The sequence below is a fragment of the Zea mays genome, chromosome 4 (genome assembly GCF_902167145.1).
Source record: "Zea mays cultivar B73 chromosome 4, Zm-B73-REFERENCE-NAM-5.0, whole genome shotgun sequence".
Lineage (NCBI taxonomy): Eukaryota > Viridiplantae > Streptophyta > Magnoliopsida > Poales > Poaceae > Zea > Zea mays.
The window spans coordinates 22,383,065-22,390,248 of NC_050099.1; the positions used below are offsets into that span (position 1 = coordinate 22,383,065).

The 7,184-nt window shown below is 40.3% G+C and overlaps 1 long non-coding RNA gene and 1 pseudogene across 1 annotated transcript; both read left to right on the forward strand.

Moving 5' to 3' along the window:
* Positions 1-1,253: 1,253 nt before the first annotated feature.
* On the forward strand, positions 1,254-4,543 carry LOC103652934 (probable serine/threonine-protein kinase WNK2; annotated as a pseudogene).
* Positions 4,544-4,676: 133 nt separating this feature from the next.
* LOC118476885 (uncharacterized) lies at positions 4,677-6,534 on the forward strand. The gene is made up of 3 exons (XR_004857686.1): positions 4,677-4,841; positions 5,532-5,682; positions 6,333-6,534. It is a non-coding gene; the product is annotated as an uncharacterized lncRNA (long non-coding RNA).
* The last annotated feature ends 650 nt before the right edge of the window (positions 6,535-7,184 follow it).

Genomic DNA, 7,184 nt, shown 5'->3' on the forward strand with positions numbered 1-7,184 from the left:
CCATGACTCGATTGATAGTGGCGCCAGTCTGGTGTACCATGCCAGGGTTGGGCCTTCGAGTACTATGATGAAGGATTTGGCCATGGTGGCGTCGTCCCCTCCAGATGAAGCAATCGCAACCTGTTAGCTCATGATGTATTGTGTTGGGTCTGTTCTACCGTTGTACTTGGGGTAAGCACCTGCCCTGAAGTTGCTAGGCCACGGTGAGACCTATAGCTGTGGTGCAAGTGGGTTTCGCTCATTAATCCCCTGGAAAGTGGTTAGAGTGATGAGAGGGCCCCGCTACATGTGGTGTGCGCCTTTGCCTGGCATGTATGCAATTTGTTGCTCCAGTTCTCTGGCCTTTTGCTCCTCATATCCAGTATCATCTGCCTGACTTTGGCTTGCATGTTGATGCGCTAGTGCTTGGTTGCGAGTATTTCTTTCTGCTTCTGTAAATGATTGTTCTTGATGCGCATGACTCACAACTTGAGTTGGTCTTCGACTAATATCTCCTATGATTTCGCTGTCTTAGATGGTGTCTTCTCCCTCTAGGTGGATGAAGCCTGGCGGGGGTGCCTGAGGTACCCCCTCAGAGCTGCAAGTGCGCGCGGTGCCCTCCAGTGTAGGCAGATTGTTTTGGCGTTGCCTTTTACTGTTGACTGCCTCATCGTTGAAGGACTCCTAAGGGATGTCATCTGCAATCACTACACGACGGTTGATCTTTAGAGACCCTTATTAGGAACCGACGGTTGGTCGCTAAAAGTTATGGACCGACGGTTGGTCGCTAAATGCGTTTATAGCGACGGTCTGTGGGTCGCTAAAAGTCTAGAAATTTAACGACTTATGGCCGGTCGCTATAGAGGTAAATGTGTGACTGATGGTGGGTCGCTATAGGGGTACATGATTTTTGTGTTTCTTATTTATTCACCAAAGCCCATCTAAAGGGGTACATGATTTTTGTGTTTCTCCACTCTCCAGCACGCAGTCGCAGTTGTCGTCTGGGGTGGTGGTGGTGGGCCGAGGTGGAGTCGTTGGATCTCACACATGCAACTCTCTCAAGACTCAATAGAGGAAAGGTTGCTTTCCGGCTGGAAAGGGAGGCGAGCACGATACCCCTGTGATCCCAATTAAGTGCCCAGTCGCGATGGCCCCAAAATGGCAAACCTCCCCAGCCCGCCCGCCCGTGTCGCCCGACCGCGCCGCCACCCACACCGCTGGAGACAGAGCCGGAATTCACCGAGGTCGACCCCACCGACCGCTATGGGCGGGTAATGCCTCTCTTCCCTTCCCCCGACCACCCGCCCCGCCTCCGATCCCTCGCCACCCCCGCTGCCGTGCTCACGCATTCCGCACTCTTGCAGTACACGGAGGTTCTCGGCAAGGGCGCCTTCAAGACGGTGTATCCTTCCATTCCCCCTGGGCGTTTGACGCCTGGGTCTGATTCGGGGCCCTTTGACTTCGCGCGATCGATTAAAGATCCCGGCTTTACGCGGTCCATGCCATGGGAGGGGACCGTTTCTTAGGTTCTCGCCGATTTGGATCGGCTCCATGGTTTCTGATGCGCTCATTGCTCAAAGTTCCAGGCCCGATGCCACTATCTCTATATATGGATATGATGCCTCACATATTGCCTTTTTGTTGGGAATCCTGATCTCCTTTCATTTAAAATACGTGACCGCATTGCTCTGCTGTGACTGCCTAATGCATTGTCTCCATTTCAGTTCCTAATTCCATTTTGTACCTTCTGTCCTAGGCTACCAACTCGACATTTTGGTATGGCGGTTACGGGCTTACAGCTAGGGTGGGTTTACTTGGTGCTATCAAATAAAGACCCAAATGTTTACCCACGGGGGATGGAATCTTTTCTTAGGTTCTTGGCACTTTGCCCAGTGATTGCATCGTGCCACTTGGATTGGCTCGATGCTTTCTGATGCGCTTGTTGTCCAAAGTTCCTGCCCTGATGCCTCTAGGTGCAGCCTCTTGGGGCCTAGCATACTCTGTCTAACAATATATTGCTGTTCAGTGCAAATTCTAACATTCTTTCATTTGAATACATTATCGCATTGCTGTGCTACGATTTCTCGGTGTGTTATCTTCTTTTCAGTTTCCCAATTCATTTGTACCTGATGTCCTATGCTTATTAAGTTGACATTTTAGTATATTGATTCAAGCCTGTGGTTTGCGATGTGCATGTCTGACGCGATTATTTTGCTGCCCTTTTCTGGAGTGGAAAGGGATAAGTGCCATCTTCTTTTGGATAACTATCATTTATGTCATCATTTAGTACGATCTTAAGTAAATTGTGTCGTTTTCTCCCTTTACTGTGTGCATTACATTTATCTTCAGTATGTATATTTTTACCATTCATATTGCTTGGATACTTGAAGTAACTCTGCCAATTAATCTTATGCATTTATCACTTGGAGCACTAGTTTCTAGCTGCCGGTAATTGAACGGTTTTCCATCCATCATAAACAGTGCAGTTCTAGAAATTGTTTATTTCTAGTAAGACCAAGATCATGTGTGTATGCACTTCATTTGAGAGGTTCTCTTAGTCAATCTTGATAAGAAGGCAAATCCAACATTTTCTTTAGACGCCTTGACTTTTGCGTTATGTCCACAACTGTTTTTAGCGATAATCTATAATGTTAACTAACACTTATATTTTATTGACATAGATACAAAGCTTTTGATCAACTTGAAGGACTAGAAGTTGCTTGGAACCAGATCAAAGTTGGAGATTTACTTCGGAACAATGATGATTTGGAGAGGCTGAGATCAGAAGTGTGGTTGCTTAAAACCCTCAAGCATAAAAACATAATAAAGTTCTACAATTCATGGCTTGACAAAAGAAGCAACAATATAAATTTCATCATGGAGGTTTTCACATCAGGGATGTTGCGCCAGTACGTGCCTCTTTGATTGTAATTGTTTTTCTTCGGATATTTTGTGCAAGCTGGATTAAGTAACTGAAACCATTTGGGTTAACATTGTTGTTATCACATAGTCATAATACTAAGAGGAAACAACAATGATATGAACACAATTTACAAGATACATACATTTTAGATCTTTGAAAATACATGACCTTTCTCTTGCTGAACCTTGTAACGACCTTTTCCTTTTTTGTTTAGGTACCGGATTAAGCACAAGAAGGTAGACATTAGAGCTTTAAAGAAATGGTCAAGGCAAATCTTGAGTGGTCTTGTCTACCTGCACAACCATGATCCACCAATGATCCATAGAGACTTAAAATGTGACAATATATATTCGTGAATGGAAACCAGGGTGAAGTAAAGATTGGAGACCTTGGTTTAGCGACTATCCTGGATAATGCACGTTCAGCTCATAGTATCATTGGTAAGCAATTCATTTGATTATTGTTCCATTAGAAATTTATAGTTTTTCGTGTATGTAACCTCTGTTTCTTCTTAGGTACACCGGAATTCATGGCACCAGAACTCTATGACGAGGAATATAATGAGCTTGTAGACATCTATGCTTTTGGGATGTGTTTACTGGAGCTTGTTACATTTGAGTACCCATATTGTGAATGTTCAAATGCAGCACAGATATATAGAAAAGTATCTGATGTTAGTTTACTTGTCCATCCAATTACTTTTAGCTATTTCTTTCAGAGTGAAAATTCCATATGGATCTTGGCTAAACATGAAGCCATAAATATGCATTTTAGTTAGGGCGATCTTCATTATTTTCTGACATGGCTATAAACGAGCAAACAGACTTGTTCAACTATGAGTACTGTTCTAGAAGCATGGCTGTGCCTAGAAATTACATAAGTAGCCGCTAGCATGATTCATTTTAAGTGTCATAATGTGTTGAACATTGATGAATAAGGCCTAAGCCATAGGCAGTGTCACATGTATCTATATGGTTGTCTTGTCTTAAACTATATGCCTGTGCTTTAGTATTTTTGTTCATAGAAATTACATAAGAACCACTGTCATTTGTCTTATACTATATGTCTTGTCTTATACTTATATTATTCATGCTCTGCATGTCCTAGGAAATGTATTCTTCCTTGAATTGATGTTCTTAGTTCAATGAAGTCATATTTTTCAGTTTCATAATCTCTTTATTTGTGGTATATATGGCAGGGTGAAAAGCCAGGTTCACTGGCTAAGATTGGTGATCCTGAAGTAAAATTATTTATAGAGAAATGCATTGCTAAAGTCGATGAAAGACTTTTGGCAAATGAACTCTTAATGGATCCTTTTCTCCTAGATGTTAGTGATGAAAAAATATTCTATCCAGTGCATCCGAATATTAATACAACAGGTACGTGACTGAATTGGAGATATCTCATGTTATAGATGTAGTTGCAGTAAAATTTCTCGTTCCCACATAACTTTACTTTAGAATAAACATGGCAGATATTGGTAGTCCAAAACCAAGCTCTAGTTTCAGATATGATGGAGTAGCATCATCTGTCGGTCGCCATGATCGCTCAGGTATAGTCGTGAAAAGGTGTAACGAACATGGTACCGATTTAATGTTCACTGGTACGCGACTTCTCTCCTTTTGATATGTCAACCTTATTGTGAAATGCAGGTAGCATGTCAAATTCACATCCTTCTGATAACTATGTACGAGACACTGTGGATCCACATGCTGCAATTGGTCGAAGTATCACAGTCTGACACTTATTCTCTATCCATTTCTTTGTACCAATGCACAGGTCATGCCCAAAACATCCACTTCCCCTTTGATATTGAAGCGGACACTTCAATCAGTGTTGCAACTGAGATGGTTGTGCAGCTCGATCTCACAGATCAAGATGTAACGACGATTGCAGAAATGATAGAAGAACACTGCAGCAAGTTCTTCTTAGGAATAAGGTAATAAATTTTGTTCAAGAAGAAACACTTTTATATTTGCTTCAGCTTAATGCTTGTTTGATTTTCGTGGTTCTTCGTTTAATAATTTTGGTAGAAATAAACAAAAGTAATTTGCAAGCACCATGCCCATCTTGCTAAAGATCTTTCTGCTAGGTGCAAAGGTATAGCATTACAACTCACGGCTGATGAGATACAAAGCATGAGATATCTTATCGAGTATAACTAAGAGGAGAGAATTTGAATGTGCATGAGATATCTTATCGAGTATAACTGTTTAAGGAGAAGCTGATTTTTTCATAGCATAATCTAATACACTTACTGATATGATTTATTCGTATCTGTTGGGAGGATGAAATCTCATCAATTTTTATTTTAGTTTATTATGATTGTATTTTTAGTCTAATGTACAATTTTCCAGCACTTGGCTTTGCTAGATCTCAATAATGACACTGCATTATTTGGCGTTTTTATGGATATGGAGCATGAAAGTAACTAAATGCAAAGAATAGTACTTTTTACGTCTATGATTTATTTCACATCATACCAAAATGAGCCATGGACCCCTTCATATTGCTTTACTTACTTCAGGCATAATTTCTTCTTTTTTAGCATGTCTACCTTTTGACGACTTCATTAATTTGGAGCAAATGATGTGAACAAAAACTATGATTGTGTTGTTTTTCTGAATAGATGAAATGATGTGGGGTCAAAGAGAGGATGACGGAAACTTGAAGTACTTGGAGATAAGATAAATCAATTCATTGACATAATAGAAAGCTTAATTTCGTCGCCTCAAGCAAGTGATTCAAATGATAGACATGACAATTGGGCTTTTGAAGAGGTACTTGTGGAACTGTCATGTATCCTTAGTTCTATAATCATTTTTCTATGTCAATTGAGTTAGTGTTTTTTAAAGGTTTGAAACGTTGAAACAAGGTCTATTTATGTGATATATAAAACCTCTGTAGCAAAAGTACGGGAACCTAACTAGTATATACATATTGTCCATAATGACATTGATATGGTTTCTAAAGTACTATTTTGAATTATATACGATACACATTTGACAAGCGGCAGAGCCAGAAATCTTTTATGAGAGGTGCGTGGGTTTCGAAAGTTGTATATGCTTTTCAATACATTTCTTTCTTTTAACAACCATATTTTATTCATCCATAGGCAAATAATAGAAAGTGAATTATAGATGGGGACATTTAAAAAAAAGATTTGTTTAGTGAAAAAAAGGTGTGGAGTAACGGAGCAAGAAAGAGGGTTATTGTCCCATTTTAGGTGACCAATATGTTTCCCTAATCAAAATGCGATCAGTATATGGCTGATGCTTACATGATGTTAGTTGCATGGCCGTACAAGAAAGTAATAATCTATATCTTATCTTGTTTATGTTTAGATTTATATGAGCCATCAACTTAATGATGATTAACCTTGATTTGCAAATGTAGCAACAATATACTAATTTGATGTACTTTTTTCTAGGGTGTTCTCGACAAAGAAAGCTTGTACCTTAAAACAGGAGGATACAAGAAGCTGGAGTGGTTGTCTGGAGGCTTTTGAACTGCTTGAAGCATTAGTGTAGCTTTGGTGCTTTTGTGACTAATCAACTCTGGAGCACCTAGAGTGATGTAGTTGTGGGCTTTTGAACAATAGCTGGAGTGATATGAAACATTAGTGATGTAGTTGTGGGCTTTTGAATTGCTTCAAGCTGGAGTGATGTCGCTGTGGTGCTTTTGTGATTAATCATCTCTGGAGCTTTTGTGAATGATCTAGCTAGCTATCTGTAAATGATCTAGTTGTGAATAATATTATAATTGTGATGCTTTTGTGAATATATAATTTTGGTGCTTTTGTGTTTATGTGATGGATCTATGACTGTGGTATACTGATTAACTGTGTATGTCTTCATGATTTGTGTATAAAAATCTGTGATTTGTGGTGCTTAATTAAATGTATATTATTATTAATAACAACTGTAAAAAGGGCGACTTTCTGTTGGTTGCTAAATATATAGTATGACGACTTACGGTTGGTTGCTAAATCTATAGTACAACAACCCACGGTTGGTCGCTAAATATACAATATTAGCAACAGACGGTCGGTCGCTAAAAAGATGTCGGTCGCTAAAGCCTTTAGCGACGGCACTTACAGCGACCATCCTTATGGGTCGCTAAAAGTTTTTAGCGACCAACCGTAGGTCGCTGAAGGCCGTTTTAGCAACCAACCGTAGGTTGCGGTAAGTGAACTGTCGTGTAGTGAATGGTAGCTTTGCCTTTCTTTTCAGGCAGAAGAGCCGCCTTCGCAGCATCGTCGATGGAAGCAGCGGCCTTCGAA